Raw genomic sequence first — 18,434 nt, 5'->3', positions numbered from 1 at the left:
TTATGTTCCATAGATGAGAGAAATCATATGATAATTGTCTTTCTCTGCTTGACTTATTTCACTTAGCATTATCTCCTCCAGTGCCGTCCATGTTGCAGCAAATGTTGAGAATTCGTTCTTTCTGATAGCTGAGTAATATTCCATTGTATATATGGACCACAGCTTCTTAATCCAGTCATCTGTTGAAGGGCATCTCGGCTCCTTCCATGATTTGGCTATTGTGGACAATGCAGCTATGAACATTGGGGTGCATATGGCCCTTCTCTTTACTACGTCTGTATCTTTGGGGTAAACACCCAGTAGTGCAATGGCTGGGTCATAGGGTAGTTCAATTTTTAACTTTTTAAGGGACCTCCACACTGTTTTCCAGAGTGGCTGTACCAACTTGCATTCCCACCAACAATGTAGGAGGGATCCCCTTTCTCCACATCCTCTCCAGCAATTGTTGTTTCTTGCCTTGTCAATTTTTGCCATTCTAAGTGGCCTAATGGTATCTTAGTGTGGTTTTGATTTGAATTTCCATGATGGCTAATGCTAGTGTTGTTTCTTATTTCAATTCCATGGTTTACTCACAGAAACCCAAGAATCACTTCGTAACAGTTTTCTCAGGCTAAATGCTCTTTACCCTGACCTTTCCTTTACTCTGACTGCCATCAATGCTTAGACGTAGTGTATGTCCATGTATAGGCTGGCCTATATCTGGCCATAGACTAGCTTTCCAGTTGTTTCACATCATTAAAACAAGAGTCCCTCTTCGGCATTGTTGTAAGTCATTGGTTTATTAAATGTTTCTATGACCACATGGAAAAGAGACAGATACAGTTTTTGAGGTTCTTGTGCCAAAGAAAGGAAGAAAGAGGAACGGATTTTCTATAACTTTGAAAATTATAATACTGTTATCTATAAACAGCCAATACTGTTACCCATAACAACCAATTAACCTGTTTGGGGATTAAGAGTTACATTCCACTGGAGGTAACATTACATTTTAGAAGTCTACATATTTCCAAAAGTTTTTTTTTTAATACAGACAGCCTGATAAAGACATTTTTGTGATTAGTTAGTAAGGCAGAGGACTTTATTCTTGAAAGCAGACTAAATGGCTTTATTGTTCAGAACCGCTCCCACTGAGACCAACAGTCTCCTCGTTCCACCTTACTATCCGCGGTTCCCATTACTAGCTAAGTACTAGCCGTAGAGTCCTGAACCAGGAAATTGTGAGCCTAAGGAAAGCTAACACTTCACAAAGGTACAGAAAATAACACAAGTGAATCTAATTATAAAGCAGGGACTGTATCACGGTTCATTTTTTATCCTTGCATCTAAGGCAGTGCTGGGCTTGCCTGGCTGTGTATTGAATGAAGAAATTATGAAAAAACTCGACTCAAAAAATCCAATTTCCATTCCTTAGGAAAATCCTTATATGGGGCCAGACTTAAGAGAATAGCCCCCATCTGTCATCTTCACAGGGTAGCAGGCTAAACCTCTGTGCGCACATCAGGCCGAGTCCTTTGATCTCAGGAAAGATGGCACCTCAATCTAGTCAGTCTACTGCGTCATGGCCACTGAAATATAAGGGATCTATTTGTGACTTTCTGGAAATGTTAAGGGAGATGAAGGAGTAGAAAGTCTGCCCTGTGCTGTTTCTTACAACTCACCTTTGAATTTAGTAATTTGATAACATCATGGTTGGCACTGCCCTAGCCACCTTTGGACCACTGGTTCCCTAGGGCCAAGAGAATGCAGGGACACCAGTCTAGGCCCCTGACACCAATGAGCTCTCAAACCATCCCTGGCACTGCCTACCTCTGGATGCCATGGGATGTGAGAAAGGTAAATTTCTCCTCTGTTAGTTAAGCAATTCACACTGGGGGTCTCTTACTTACTATGCATTGGTCATATGTACTTGTGCCTGAAGCTGTCCTGACTGGTACATCTTTGCACTCTATCACTTAGGGTCAAATCTAATTTTTTCTGCAAAAATACTTTCTTGCACTATTATTAGAATTATTCACAAACATGAGTACTGAGTAATGCACAGAACTGTTGAATCATTGTATTGTATACCTGAAACCAATATAACATTGCATGTTAATTATACTTAAATTTTAAAAGTAAATTTAAAAAAGAATTGTTCACAAATATGAATGTGTATTATGTTTCCAAATGTAGGGTGTGACCTCCACATAATTGTCAAATAAATGGAGTGTGTTTTGGATTGCCTTTTGCCTGCTGGACTATTGCTCCATGCCTTCATTTTGCCTCTCAGAAACCTTACTCCCAGGTATCCCAACTATGATACCCTCTTGGGGCTTCCATCCCAAACACTACATGGGGTACTAGCCAACGACTTTCTCCACGAACTTTGCAGCATATGCTAGACCAGTATAACATAATAGTGATAGCAATAATAGTAATCTGTACTGAAATTTACCACGTATCAAGCGCATACATTCACTGTCTCATTTAACTCCCTTGGCAACCACACAAAGTAGGTACCATAATTTGCCACTTTTGCTGATGAAAAAAGTGAAGATCCAGAACAATAAAGAACTTTCCTAAAGTCTCACAGTCAGTCACTGGTATAACAGGGAATGAAATGCAGGTCAGCCTTATGCCAAGGTCATAATCCCACCACTATGGAGTATTGCCTCTATCTTAGTTAGAATATGGATCTTTATGTCAGAGGAATTCCTAGTCTACAGCAATTACTTTGTTGATTGAATCAGGTCAAAAAGATTTTTAGGTTGTTCTTCCTGTAGTTAAACAATTTGCTTTTGTGACTCTATTCACTGTGACATTTTCCTTTTACACTAAGGTTTTTCCAAGTCTTAGAAATAAATCTACACAGTGAAGTTCGGGGCAAGAGGGGATAATATACATACTTCTTATTCATACTCCATTTTCTAAGGATTTATGCCTGCTCAGACAAATCCGTATGCCACAAAAGAATTCTTTTAATGATGGGGAAATCGTTTCATAGTCAGGCCAGTGGTGAGATCAGCCACAGGAACATATACCACGCCATCCTGTTTGGTTGAAGGAAGTGTGCCTCATTTTCTCAGTTTCCTGGCAAAAAGGGGATGTGATCAATTACAAGAGTCACAATGTTCGTGAGCTAAACCAAACCTGCCATTCTGGAGAACAGCTTGTCTTGACAGTAAGAGCTGAGAAAACTATCTTCCGCCATCTTCCAAAACAGAAATAGTGTGTCTAAACATGGAGGGAGAAACATAATGTCTTTGAACACCCTAATGTTTTCTTCCTGAGTACTGTTTTCAAAGAAAATCATGCCCAACCTCAAATATTTACTAGAAATTTGACTTTGTAAACCATTTCACTAGTTTTAGAATAATTCCAATAAGGAATTTCGGAGTACTTTTTGTTTGCATGGTAAAATTTGAATCACTGGTACATTCATATTTGGGGGGCATAGATTCAGGTTAAATTTAGATATTCTGCATTATGGGGTACTGGTGTATGGAGGAAAGAAATCACTACACTTGTTGTTGGGAGGGATGACTCTAGTTGTAATAATGGTGTGCTGCTTTAGAGTTCAGTTTTAGGTTAAGACAGAGCGAGGTTTAAATTGGCTAATAGTAAATATTTACTAATGTTACTAATAATTTACTAATAGTATGATATTTGGATGAGTTATTTCATCTTTCAGAGTTTTGTTTCTTCATTTGTTTGTGTGTGAATGAATAGGTAAGTAAATGACTATGTGGGAGAAATGAATGGATGGATAGCTTACTATCATATAATCCAGGCTGATGAAGTACCATGAAAAAGAGACAGGAAAGAACTTTTTGTTTTAAACTATATTCCAGGGTATATTTTCAAGGAGTCTTGCCAAAGTAGGAAATAATAATTTTTATTCTCATCTAAATGCAGACGAAGAAAAAAAATTAGTTGGGTGGGAGTTTTGTGGTAGGGCAAGGAAGACAAATCTAAGCTTATGAAAATAAATTAATGCTTTTTAAAGCAATCTGAACCTCACTTAGCCTGTGTAGCTCTCAATTCATCACAGCCTGCTGGTTAATGAGGAAGGTTCCGGAATTTGTTCTCCCTGGACAATTTCAAAACTGTATTTTGCCTTCAAGTAAACCCAAGAACACACATTAGTTTTTGTTCAGTTGGTTTCACAAGTTTGTTTTGTTTTGCTATGTCCCTTCCGAACCTATGATTTTGGAATCATACTTAAAAAGTAAACCTATGTCTACAATTTACGTGGTTATGAATTGAGAGTGCCAGTGTTTGGCACTATGATCACCAGTTCGTTTTTTTTAAAAGCATAGAAGACAGGGTTTTTGCTGCCTGTGGGACTAATATGTAACCCTCTTAGTTAAATTTCCCTGTTTCCACCTGAGCATTTCGAAGTGGTTTAACACCTCTGAATTCAATAAAATTTCAACTTTCTTCTAGGGCCTAGCTTTCAGAAGAAGGTAGTACAATTAGGTCAATGTGGACAGAGGTGGAGACAATCCCATGTCACTTGTGATGAGTTTGAATTATTTAATCACAACCCTGGAAAATTTGGAACAACCCAATAGAAAGTTATCACAGTTCCAGCAAGGAACTAGAGGAAATTCCAAAGACATAGAAGTCAGTTTCCTTTTTAAGATATTTATTACTTGTGCTGCTTTATCTTTAGAACGTGATCGGGGCATTCGTGTTTAAAAGGTGTATTGAATGAGGTATAATAATAGCAATGAACTGCAGAGACTTTCTTAATCTCTTTCTATGGTTGATACGACCATAAGAAAGTTGGTAGACTTTTTCTAAGTTGATAGACTGAAGAAGTTGATATGACAGACAACTTTACAAAAGCAAACCTCAAAGGATATAGTTCTTTCCATAAAGACAAGAAAATATGTGTGTGTGGTGTGTGTGTGTGTGTGTGTGTGCGAGAGAGAGAGAGAAAGAGAGAGAGCAAGAGCGCATGTATATGTATGTGTTGGTTAGAGAGGGAGCTCATCCCTACCCATTCTCCACTCTTTTCTGAAATCTGAACAATCCAGAAGAAATGCAAGATGTAACAGAAGCAACTACCTACGAGATATTTTTAAGAAAGTGTTTAAAATCTACAAGTAAATCCGGACCCACCAACTAGAAACCTCTCCTAGGGCTTCTCTAGTAACGAGCAGCTTTTTCTGTTTAGCTGAGCACTTGTGACCTATTCAATTATCCTTTTGATGTCTATTGGGATAGCTGAGAAGCTATTTCCAAGTTTATGCTGTGACTCATTAAAAGGGATTAAGAGAGAGCATTTATCATGCCCTTAACTCTTCAGTTTGCCTCCAAATTATTCCAAAAATGATTTACAGGAAAGAAAATATTCTATTAAAGAAGCAAAGTGATGTAGTCACAATATGTTCACATTTTTAAAAAAAGTTAAAGGTTTCTTTACTGCAGGGCTATTTCAATCTGTAATATGATCGTGAAACTCCTATAATAAAACATGTCGTTGTAGAGGGATATGTAGAGTTTCCGTTAAAAAAAAAGAATTTTCTAGAATACAGCTTAGGGTATGACATCAAGCTTCCATTCTAGGGGAAAACATACTCTCATTTTTTTCTGGACTGCTCCCTCCTCCCTGGAGCTGAGGTAGAGTTTTGGAATTTCAGGCAGTGTTAAGGCATGTGTGTAAGGATAGGGGTATGCATGGTGCTGGTGAATGATGCAAATCCAGCCCTGATCCCCATTCAGGTCATTGATACACACCAGATGATACTGCGTTATGAATAATTGTCTTCTTTTGCTTCTTGGGGAATGCTTGCAAGGCCCACTTGAGGGCTAGGAATATTTCACAAAGCTGCCCATGTTTCCTTCTGTCTAGCTATGCCAAGAATGATTTCTCAGGTCTTCCTACTGCCTCTGCTTTTCTTCTGCCCAGCTTGGGTAAATCCCTTTCTTAACCGGGCTGGAGGCAGAGAGGTTAGAATGATAACAGTAGGGGCGCCTGGGGGGCTCAATCGCTAAGCGTCTGCCTTCGGCTCAGGTCATGATCCCAGCGTTCTGGGATCTAGTCCCACATTGGGCTCCCTGCTCAGGGGGAAGGCTGCTTCTCCCTCTCCCACTCCCCCTGCTTGTGTTCCCTCTCTCACTGTCAAATAAATAAATAAAATCTTTAAAAATATTTTTAAAAAAAAGAATGATAACAGTAGAACCCATACTGTCAGTGGAATCCTGGAACCAGACCAGCTCATGAGAACCCATCGGTAAATATTCAGGAATTTTGCAAACACACAGATTTGATGTTGGTATCTTGGTATTGGCCATGGTGGAAGTATTTACACCTATAAAATCTATAAAAGCCGCAAATCAGAACTTCCTGTCCTCCTTCCATAGACAGCTTGTTGTTAAATATTCATCTACACTCCACTGTACTCTTCTCCTTTCTTCTGCCCCTTTCCAGCTTCTGGCCAAAAACTTAAAAAAGATGTGTAGACTCTTTCTATTTTTTGTTCTACCTCATCCCCTCACTATCACCAAGTCAGCAAAGTACAAAGTTGGCTCTTGCTTAAATCAGTGAAGACGGTGCGTGGGTGGCTCAGTCGGTTAAGCGTCGGTCTTTGGCTCAGGTCATGATCCCAGGGTCTTGGTAGGGAGTCCTGCATTGGACTCTCTGCTCAGCGGAAAGCCTGCTTCTCCCTCTCCCTCTGCCTGCCACTCCTGCTGCCCCCTCGCTCTCTCTCACTCACTCTCTCTCTCTCAAATAAATAAATGAATAAATCCTCAAAAAAATTTTTTTTTAATTTGGACACTGCTTTTGACTGCAGACCCTGACTCCTTCTAAACTAGCCCTGGTAACTTATGTCCACTCCCTGCGCCCAACCCACTCCCAACCCTCATAAACACTTCTCAGTAGCCCTGGGTGTAAGAAGATAATCTGGGAGAGACTGGTGGAGGAAAGGGAGAAGTGCAGTCAAGTTGCTTGGCAATATTCAGGCCCAACTTGAGATCAGTGCAATGAAATGAAACCAACACCAGTTCTCATAATTACATGCTTTTTCCTACCCACTGTCAGCTGCTTGGGTCCAGGCAGAGTCAGGGGAGAGTTGGGTTTAATCAGAGTTTGGATTTGGCCAAAGTATCTAACCTTGCAATAGTGGGTCAAGGGAATTGAGTCTGTGCGTAACAGATCAAAGTGAATGTAATAACTGTAATCACTGCTTACAAATTATGCCATTGGTATCCTTGCATTTGTCCATGCCCCAGAATGAACATCAGTTTCAGAGGATTTGTGTCTATGCCCCCAAAACAGAAGTCATCCTTCCACTTTTAAAATTAAATATCTCTTTTTGTAGGAAGGAAAGGAGGAAAGTGGTGTTCGTGTTAGCCGTGAGCACTGATCTGTTTGTATTCTCTGTGTATGTAACCTACATAAATCAACTTTTACTAATAAATCTCACATGTTCACATAAAAATTAAGAATTTTACCGTGAAGGACTTTTTTAGTTAAGAATTGAGCCACATAATGCAACAATGCCATTAGTCAGGTGACTTCACCGCGCTCTAGCAATCTTCTTGGCAGAGAAGGGCAAGGAGTCAGTGCTTGAAGTCAAGGGAAACCCCAGTCCCACCTCTTATTTCACGAAACACCTATTTGCTTTAATTTCAAAGTAAATAAACAAATCAAATAAACAGGCCAAGACAATGTCACCTTTCATGCTTGAGGACAATGCTGCTGAAATTATTTAGTTTAAGGTCAGCCCAATGGCTAGATCATTGGCAAGTTTTTATTTAGAGTCCCATTTGCCCCTCATAGGGAGTTTCCAGTAATAAGACATGGCATTTGCTTTCTTAATGAGACAGCTACTGGCTTTGGCTCCTCAAAAATGACACTAGTCAATCCAATGGCAAAATAAGCACAAAGTGAAAAACACTAATCTATCGAGTGGGGAGGGGAATTCAATTTTATTACTCAAAAATAATTTCAGTTTTCAGAATTAAATCTACTAATGCATGAAAGAGCAAAAAAAAAAAAGATTTTAAAAACTGAAGGACCCTATGATCTGTCTTTTAACAATTGAAAGAGAGAGGGCTCAAGGGAAAGAGCTCAATCAGGACTGGATAAAAAGAGGATTTACAGCTTCACTCAGAGAATTTCGCACAAAGGTAGGACATTTGCCAAAAACAAAAATTTATCCTAGGAAAAAAAATGAAAGTACTTCAGAACAAAATATTCAGGTAGTACCTAAAAGTGGTATTAGTCAACCATTTAAAATTGAACTTACTAATCACTTCAGTCAAACACCTAATCACATACTTTTACTATTTTCCGTTTGACCCTGATGCATAACATAAAGGAAAAAAGTTGTGATTTGTGGGGAAAAAAAGAAAATTACAGCCAGCTTCTAAATATAGTCTCCCAGAGGGATGGCTCTTTTATTGAGAGATTCAGAGGCCTTTTTAATTATGTAAAGTATGCCCAAAAGCCTATAAAGAGAATGCTGAGGAAAAGAGTTGAATGTCTCTAAATACTAAGGTGTTTTAATGTCTGCAATTTACTCCAAAATACTTCATCATAGGCAGTATGATAGCATGGGCTAAAACACAAGCCTGACACATTCAGATGTTCTCATCAGGATTTTACATGGAGATGGTGGGGGGGCGGGACGGTAAGGCAACTGGAATTTTTTTTGAAAGTCCCCACACTCTAGAGATAGCTGCAAAAGCACTTTGGTGACCTTGTTCTTTGATTAACACCAGTTTGTTAATTAGCATAATGGTGAAATTTGTAATTATCAGCATAAATGAGGTTAGAAATACTCCTGCCAGTGAAAACAGTACTACTCCAGATAAGTGAATTGGCTAAAGTACCTTTAGAGCAGGGGTCAGCAAACTGTGACCCACAGGCCAAATGTAGCCCAGCTTAGTTCTAGTATGACCTGTGAGATAAGAGTAGTTTTTAGAGTTTTAAATGATTGAAATAATTTTTTAAAAGATTTTACTTATTTATTAGAGAGAGAAAAACCGCACATGCACGTGGGGGAGGGGCAGTGGGAGAGGGAGAAGCAGACTCTCCGCCGAGCAGGGAGTCTGACATTGGGCTCAATGCCAGGACCCTGGGATCAGGACCTGAGCCAAAGGCAGACACTCAACTGACTGAGCTACCCAGGTGCCCCTGAAACAATATCTTTTTTTAAGATTTTATTTATTTATTTGACAGAGAGAGAGCCAGCCAGCGAGAGAGGCAACACAAGCAGGGGGAGTGGGAGAGGAAGAAGCAGGCTACCAGGAAGGAGCCTGATGCAGGGCTGGATCCCAGGACCCTGGGATCACGCCCTGAGCCAAAGACAGACACTTAACGACTGAGCCACCCAGGTCCCCCCACCAAATAATATTTTTAAGAAAAGTTTGTGACACACGAAAATTATTATAAAATCAGACATAGATGTCCATAAATAAAGTTTTATTAGGACACAGCCACAATCCTTTGTTTATATATGTCATATGGCACAGATCAGCAAATGCTTTCTGCAAAGGGTAAGACAGTAAATAGTTNGAAAAGTTTGTGACACACGAAAATTATAAAATCAGACATAGATGTCCATAAATAAAGTTTTATTAGGACACAGCCACAGTCCTTTGTTTATATATGTCATATGGCACAGATCAGCAAATGCTTTCTGCAAAGGGTAAGACAGTAAATAGTTTAGGCTTTCCAGGGCATACCATTCCTGTCACAGCTACTTAACTCTGCCCTTACAGCATAAAGACAGATCTAGACAACACAGAAATGGATGGGTCGGGCTGTTTTCCAGTATAACTATATTTACAAAAGCAGATGGTGGGCAGAATTTGTCCTGTGGGCCAGTTTGCCAGCTCCTGGTCTATAGCTGCTTTTGCAATACGATGGTACAGTTTAGCAGTTGCAATGGAGACCACATGGCCTGCAAAGCCTAAAATTCTCTATCAGGCCCTTTATGGAGAAAGTTTGTCAACCCCTACTCTAAAATACAAGGGGGGCAAGGGACCTTGTCTTTCTTGCCTATAACAATACTCTCAGAATTTGGAACAATCCCTGGCACAGAGTAGGCACTTGTAATCATTTGTTAAGTGAGCATATAAATGATTGAATGAACAAATACACATGAACTTGATGTGCCTGAAAACTTACTCTCCCATCACACAACCCAGTCCCTTCTGGAACAGCCCAGGGTTCTGCCTGATAGTGAAGTTGAAATCGGTCTCCTGGTAACTTCCACCCAAGATGACAATGATGGACTCTTTTGCTACTTATAAAAACCTGCTCTGTCTTCTATGCACCTTCTTCAAATATGTGAAGATGATTTTCATGTTCCCTGAACTGTCTCTTTAGACGGAATCATCTAGAGTATCTTGAATGCACCATATCCCACGATATGATTTTTGAGTTCCTTAGAAGACCAGGGCCCCTAGTGAGGATAATAATCCACAAATTCCTCGTTTTCAAAAACCAAACATGAGATTAGGAGCAAGAGGTCAGTGCAGCCGGAATCTGCTAATGTACTACTCTGTCACTGGCACACATGTGGCAAGGCAGAACTTTATTCTTCTTTACATGCCCGATAAATGAAATGATTTGCCAAGCATTTTAAAGCATTTTCATTACATGAAGAGCTTACCATATACACCTTAGGGTTCTACTCATCTCAGTTCTATTATTTTTATCCCACCTAAAAAGTTTCCTACAAATCTCTCTAAACTGTAGGCAGATATAAAGTTATTCTTACATAAGTGATTTTCTCCAGCAAATTTGTTTCTTTGACAAATCATGCACCCTTAATAATTGACAAGTAGCAACTCTCAGTTACCCTTAATTTTCTCCTTAGCATTTGTACCAGTGCTACTTCTCTAGAACAACGTTACGCGCCCTGTGGTTGCCTGGGTTTTAGTTCCAGTCTGTAGAAAGGGTCAGCCTATTTTAAGTTGTATTCCAGATCCTACAGCTACATTCAGTGGCTTACGTCCTCATGTGTATCATTCTCCTAATCTCCTCTCCCCCGAGGTTCTCCCGTGACTGCGGACAATTTTAAGCTACTGTGCTCTGAACAGTAACAGAGTGAACAGAGACGGATAATAGCATTTCTAATATAATGAGACATCTGTAATATAATTTTGCTGTTATTCAATGTATCTTTTACAGAAGATGGGCCATTATGCAATATAATTAACCAAAACATATTGAAAAACCCAAACATTGCTCTCTCACCTGGAGAGCTAGATGGAATTGCAGGAGATTGTTTGACTCTAATGGAATCTGATGGGCTCCAACTCTAGTCTCTGGGCCTCTACTAAACATGGATTCTCATAGTTTGATCCTACTTCCAGAGTAGGATGCTCAAGTGGTTTTCAGGTTCTCTTCCTCTAGCAGGAGACAAGCAAGAAAGGCATTTACCCCAAATTATTTTAATCTTGGAAACTCACTAAGAAGAGCTCAACAGGAATAGACCGCAGGGCTAGCAATTATGTTCCCAATTCCCTCACTTAGAAGCACTTTCCCAAAACCCTAGAAAAACAGATTGCAACTTAAAGGTTCAGAACTAATTAAGCCCAATAGTGAGAGTGGTGGAAAGGATGCAGATATTCGATAGAGAAACACTTGAAGCTGAACCCTCCCTCTGACACTTGCTAGCTCTGCGATCCGGGGGAAGTTTCTACATTACTCTGGGTTTCAGCTGCTTCTTCTGACACGGGACCATCTACCCTGCAGGGTTACTATGAGGATAAAGTCACGGAAGCATGTGAGATATCTGATTCACCCAACACAGGCACCCAGCAAATGTCAGTTCCCTTCATCTCCAGCAAATGTGGAATGACTCCCTTCTCTGGGCTCTACAGAAAACAAAAATAAAGCATAGGGAGGAGTTTCCTAAGACTTGGGATTTTTCATGTTAACATCCTGGCAAACCAAGATACATTGTTCAAAGGGCTGCATTTGATAAATGATTCCAAGTTTTAAATACGTGATTATTAGTTCCTTCTTGATGTTAGGAACAGTGCTTTCTGTTGGCACATGGAGTAGAGCTGAAAACCAGGTACTCATGTTGATCGTTTGGTTTTGTTCATTTAAATGAAGATGGTAACTGCTTTTACAGTAGTGATTCTTCATGGGGGGGGGCATTTTGCCTCCGAGCATACATTGCGTAATTCCGGAAATATTTTGTTATCATAACTAGGAGTGTGGGAGGGGGTGACTGGCATCTAGTGGGTGGAGGCTAGGGATGCTGCTAAACATGCTATGCTCCACAGGACAGCCCTTCCCCTCCCCCACAGCAAAGAATAAGAAACCTTGTCTCTTCAGGCTAAATAACCCATTCTCTTTACATTTCTTCATAAGTATACATAAAGATAGCTCACACAAAAAAACTAATGGGCTGTCTTCCATGTCTCCCACCACCATCAGCACTTAACTTTTGTATAGCTCAATGATTACAATAATATTTGTGTGTTTTAGAATTTGCAAGGTGCTTTTATGCAATATCTCACTGAACTCTGACAACAACACTGTGAGGAATCTATTATTAAGAATGCTCATGGCACAGACGTGACATTTTACCCAAGACCATACTTTAAGGATGGAGCTAAGGCTCAAACCAAAGACTTTTGATACTAAATCTCACATGCTTTCCATCGCCTCATGCCTTGTGTGGCCTCATTCTGAGCAATACTATTCTTAGTGGAAAGGACTCACTAAGGCAACAGACCCTCGCTGAGGATGCACATGGCAATCACCCAGAGAGATTTTTAAAGTACAGATTGATGGCCCATCAAATTTATTATATCTGGATCTCTAAGGATGGTGCCAAAACTGCATATATCCCAAGAGCATCCCACCTATGTCCACTTCTTGTGAGTCATCTTGTTCAGAACACAAATCCTGGAATAATAATCCAGGGGCATTTGCATGTTAGCATTCCATAATTCCCACCGCCAAAAAAATGAACTTCTAATGGCAATTCAGGCAATCAGGGAGCCTTGAGTATGGTGGGAATAGTTTTGTGTTAGTGAGGTCTTTTGACTACTCAAAATTGACTGCTATTTTCACCTACTTTTAAGACTTTTTTGATTCTGGGCCAAAGCAATTTTTTAAATTGTTGTTTTCTTCTGTATACTTTCTACATCCCTCACATACATTATACACAATAATTTTCATAACAAGAAACCTAATACATGAAAAAGCAAGATGCTGACAGTAAAACCCATTAAAGGCCCAATTAGTGGAAGATGGCAGGATCATGAGTCTACAGCTCCTGTGTCTGGACGGCAGGTCATTCCAGGACCACTTGCCATCTGTGAATCTTGTTTTCATGGCTAACTCACATGGCGCTCTCTACCTGCTCTTTTTTTTAAATCATGATCCCCGAATTGCTGATCTTAGGTTTATCATAACCGCTATAGATTCCTTATTACACAGTATTCTCTCTGCGGTCCAGCAGCATGGGCAACACCTGGGCACCTGTTAGAAATGCAGAATCTACATTTTAACACAATCACCAGGCATGCACATTCAAGCCAGAGGAGCACTGTTCTGGTGAGTTGACTGCTATTTTCAGTCAACTGAAGGGGTTTCCCTAATTCACTCCTGTTAATAATGATAGCTCAATGCTGCAGCAATTCTCAGAGTGATCCCCAAAATGTGGGCCCCAGACCAGCAGCATCAGCATCACCTGGGAACTGGATAGAAATGAGTATTTTCAGACCTATCTCAGGCATACTGAATCAGAAGCCCTGGGGGTGGGGCAACAGCAATCTGTGTTTTTAAAAGCCCTTCTACTGATTCTTGTTGGATATGGTGTGGTAAGGTTGGTGCACGACAAGAGAAGAGGACAAGGCCTGGAAGAAGTTTATTATCCTCATGGATCCTATACAGAGTCGTCATGCAGGGTCACAGGGGAAAACACCAGGAGGTCAGGAGGCAGAAGACAGAAATGAGCAGAGGGTTGAAGACACAGCCTTTATTGGAGTTGCCAGGTAAAGGCAAGATGGGACAGAACAGGTTAGGATTGGCTAGTCTGAATAATTCCCTTGGGTTTTGGGCTATAGGGTTGGCCTCTCTAGTTGTCTGATACCTGGCCCTGGGGTGATTTAGGGCAGGGGGGAAATTGTCTCGGTGTGTAAGAGTTAGATCAGGAGGTAGTTGTGGGTATAAACTCGGGATTGGTTGTTTTGCATATGAAAGGCATACTCTGAGGCAGGTTATCATCCTTAGACTTTAGCTAGCCCTGGGAAGGGCAGACTCTCCCCAACCAGAAAGGTTTTTTTAAGATGTCAAAACATCATAATATAGCGAAAACTGAAAATGCATATATTTACAATACTTCCTGGAGCATGCTAAAGTTTAAAAACCATCCCTCTGCGGCAGAAGTAACCAACCCCAGCTTCGTTTTCAAATAATCGGGGAGCTTTTTGTAAAAACCTACGTGCCTCATAGTTTGAACAATCACATTGCCATCAAGGTCCATAACTGAGACTCTGAACCTAGGTCAAGTATTACAGATCTAATCTAGTGTTTCTCAATCCTAACTGATGGCAGCATAGGGTGGAAGAAAGATATCCTGGTATCAATCTCATCACCCCTCACTTGTCTGGAATGGTTGTAAGGGATTATATACTTTTTAATGTTTCTCACATGATTCTAGTGTGCAGCCAGGAGAGAGAAGCTCTGTTCAGGGGCGCCGGGGTGGCTCAGTCGTGAAGCGTTTGCCTTCGGCTCAGGGTGTGATCGAAGATCCCTGGGATGGAGACCGCATCAGGCTCCTCCCCTGGGAGCCTGCTTCTTCCTCTCCCACTCCCCCTGCCTCTGTTCCCTCTCTCCCTGGTTTTCTCTCTGTCATATAAATAAATAAAATCTTAAAAAAAGAAAGAAAGAAAAGCTCTGGTCAAATCTAACCCTCATTTTATAAACCAGAAGTATAAAGGTTAGAAGTCAGGTGTTTTATTTAAATTTACAAAACCTTACAAGTGTCAGGATTAGAATTCCCAGTTCCTAATTCCGAACCCAATGCCCTTCCCCGCATACATAGCTCCAATGTCCTCTGTGTGCACATAGCTTGGCATCAGCATTCACCTGAATTTCATTTCCCAATTTTTTTTAAAGATCTCTAAGATATTTGACATTTATCCTCCAAGGACCTAGTCACTTTGATCAAGAACTATTTAGGATAAAAGATAGGAAGCACGACTTTTTAAAGAATAAAAATAAATCTGACAGAATATATTTTCCAAAATATTTCCCATTCCACATATTCTTCTCCATGGTGACCTTGTCACCTCCCAAACAAAAGATGGCATCTAATTACCCTCCTCTGGAATAGGGGCTGGACATTGTGACTTGTTTGGCCAATAGACCACAGTGGAAGTAACATTCTTGAACTTCCAAGACTAGTTCATAAAAAGCCTTGGAGCTTCTGCCTGAGCCTCCTGAAACGCTCTGTTCTAAGATACCTCCCTCTTTTTTTTTTTTAAAGATTTTATTTATTAATTTGACAGAGAGAGAGACAGCCAGCGAGAGAGGGAACACAAGCAGGGGGAGTGGGAAAGGAAGAAGCAGGCTCCCAGCAGAGCAGGGAACCCGACACGGGGCTCGATCCCAGAAGCCTGGGATCAAGCCCTGAGCTAAAGGCAGATGCTCAATGACTGAGCCACCCAGGCGCCCCTAAGATACCAGCCACCATGCAGGAAGAAGCTATGTGTAGGCACTCTAGTTCACAGCCTCGGCTGAGCTCCCAGCTATCACCACCATCAGCATTCTCAACCATGAGCAGGAGTTACTTAGACCCCTGACCTTCCATAGTCTTCGCATGACTGTAGTCCCAGCTGACATCTAACTGCAACTGTATGAATGACTCCATGAGAAACCTCACCAGTTCAGCCCAGTCCATCTGCAGAACCGAGATGATAGCCCCTGGGTTCTGAGGTGGTCTGTTGAACAGCAATAAATATCTGTAACAATGGAATGCAAGAAAATAACTCCAAGTGGGAAAGTGTGGTATTAGAGAGTTAATAGTAAATAAGAGTTGATAAGAGAGCACAGGGTAGGTGGAGGGCAGGGAGATCAGAAGGATAAAAGAACATAGAAGCATTTTAAACGATGTCAGAACAGGAGTATATGGCCTCCTTAGCGAATCAGTGAGATATAACCATCACACATTTCAAGTTCAGAAGCACAGAAAGTACATAAACCTAGTGTGTAACATGTTTTTGCTGACAGTAAATTGTCTGAAATTACCAGAAAATTGGAAATTAAAGAATAAAGAAATGTTAAGAATGCAGTTGAGAAAGAAAATATTTTCTAAGTAAAATTATAAGTAGACAAATCAATATTTTCTATTCCTTACAGAGCTCCACCTACTTTGAAACCTGGAGCATGAATCTTTATTGTGACCCTAAATATTGCATCAGAAAATTAGTGAAGACCATACAGCCCCTTCGGCAATGATTTCTAGATGACAGTTTTCTAGGTGGACAGGTAAACAAGAACATTTCCAAATGTCAGTTCATCACTCTGCTGGATAAATTCAGCGCTGGATCAGAAACTCAAGCTGTGACCCCTCTTTTCATATTTAGTATTCTTTCAACAAAAATAATGATTCTGAAATTGGATTTGGATGACAATTGCTTTTGAATCAAAACACACACAAAAAAGAATATTGCACAGTTTATTCGTGTCCCCATTTTTATCACAAAACACTGATTCTGTAGTGGTTTTCACCATCAAAATATATTTTTATTGACATTAGGGACAACTTGCAAAACACGTGAAACACAGATGAATGTTGTTTCAAGGTGTCATTTTGTGATCTGACTTCCCTTTTCCACTTATTGAATTAATCTCCTTTGTGGGTCTCTGGCTGTTGAGTTTAGGTGGGTAACATTCAGGCACAATGAAAGTAAGGTGAGGAACTGGTCTCAGGTGTGCTTGTTACCTTTGTGGTCTTTCATAAGTACACTTGAGTCATTTTGTAGGCATAGCCCATTTATCAAGAGAGGATAAGTAGGAAAGACCATGAATCAGGGAAAAGCTATTTCCATTACTAAGAAATAACTCCAAACACTGGTCCAGGTATTACAAATGTTTGGCACGCATGCTGCTACTCCCTGTCCTCTGTGTTAGGAATCACTCATCAGTTATGGCTTGCCTTCTCTCTAAGCAGGGCCCAGCCTCAGAATTCTTCTCAGCACACAATGGCCCAGGCTACTACCACTCAGTCAGAAGAAAACTTTCTGTTTCTTTGAATTTGCCAACTTGATGTTAAATCAGGAAAATCACCTCCCAATATAACTATCTTTATCTTCATTACTGGCTTTCTACATTTGGTGGGCAGCAGTAGAAGAGATGCTCCCTACCGATTATACGCTGTGAGATATTGTTTTATAGAAAGTCTTTTTATTTTGTACAATAACTAATTTCCCTTAAAAAATTGCAAACTGTCATGGCATCATATATCGTGTAATCTGGAGCCTATGGTAGTTAAGATTAAAAAGATGACTCCTCATAATAAACATCAGAAATGTTCTTAAAAATTTTAACTCATGAAAACAGGATTGAAGAATTTGAAAAATAATAATAAATATTACTTCTTGGATAGATCCATTAACTGGCACTGTTCCAGCTAGAACTTCCATGGCAATAGTCTGGGATGATTTTTTGAGCCACAGACAATCCATCCGGAGGGCTACACTAGTCTGACACTAGGGTCGGCTCATAATCCTAGTTGAGTAAATAGAAATCTTCAAAGTGGAGCTGGGCAAATAAATTAATACAGTGCAAAACATAGCAAATACTTCTTTTCAGTTATGGTTTTCAGGGTACTTTGCTAGTCATCATGGAGAACATGAGGTATTAAAGTGAGTCTTCCACTACATAAGTTTGTAATAAATTGAAGGAATTACACTTTGAGAATTAATTGTCTAGGCAGCGGGGTGATACATGGTATAAGCCCAGGAGCCCCAGTTATTTTCCACGAAGGAGTGAAGTCTTACCCTCCCAAAATCTCCAGAGAAGCCAAGAGTGATGAAAAGAGCCCTGATACTCGTGACCTACAAACTTGTTTCAAATCCAGAATATCTGGATTCCTATTAAAGTGCACTTGGGCAAGTGTGAGGTGACTGAACATCTCTAAGCATTGGTTTTCTCATTGGTAAAATAGGAATAATACCAATAGTCACCTCATAGGACTGTTACAAAGATGAAATAAGATAGGGGNAGGGAACCCGACACGGGGCTCGATCCCAGAAGCCTGGGATCAAGCCCTGAGCTAAAGGCAGATGCTCAATGACTGAGCCACCCAGGCGCCCCTAAGATACCAGCCACCATGCAGGAAGAAGCTATGTGTAGGCACTCTAGTTCACAGCCTCGGCTGAGCTCCCAGCTATCACCACCATCAGCATTCTCAACCATGAGCAGGAGTTACTTAGACCCCTGACCTTCCATAGTCTTCGCA

The sequence above is a fragment of the Ailuropoda melanoleuca genome, chromosome 15 (assembly GCF_002007445.2).
Source record: "Ailuropoda melanoleuca isolate Jingjing chromosome 15, ASM200744v2, whole genome shotgun sequence".
Lineage (NCBI taxonomy): Eukaryota > Metazoa > Chordata > Mammalia > Carnivora > Ursidae > Ailuropoda > Ailuropoda melanoleuca.
Note: the sequence above shows the minus strand (reverse complement) of the source record.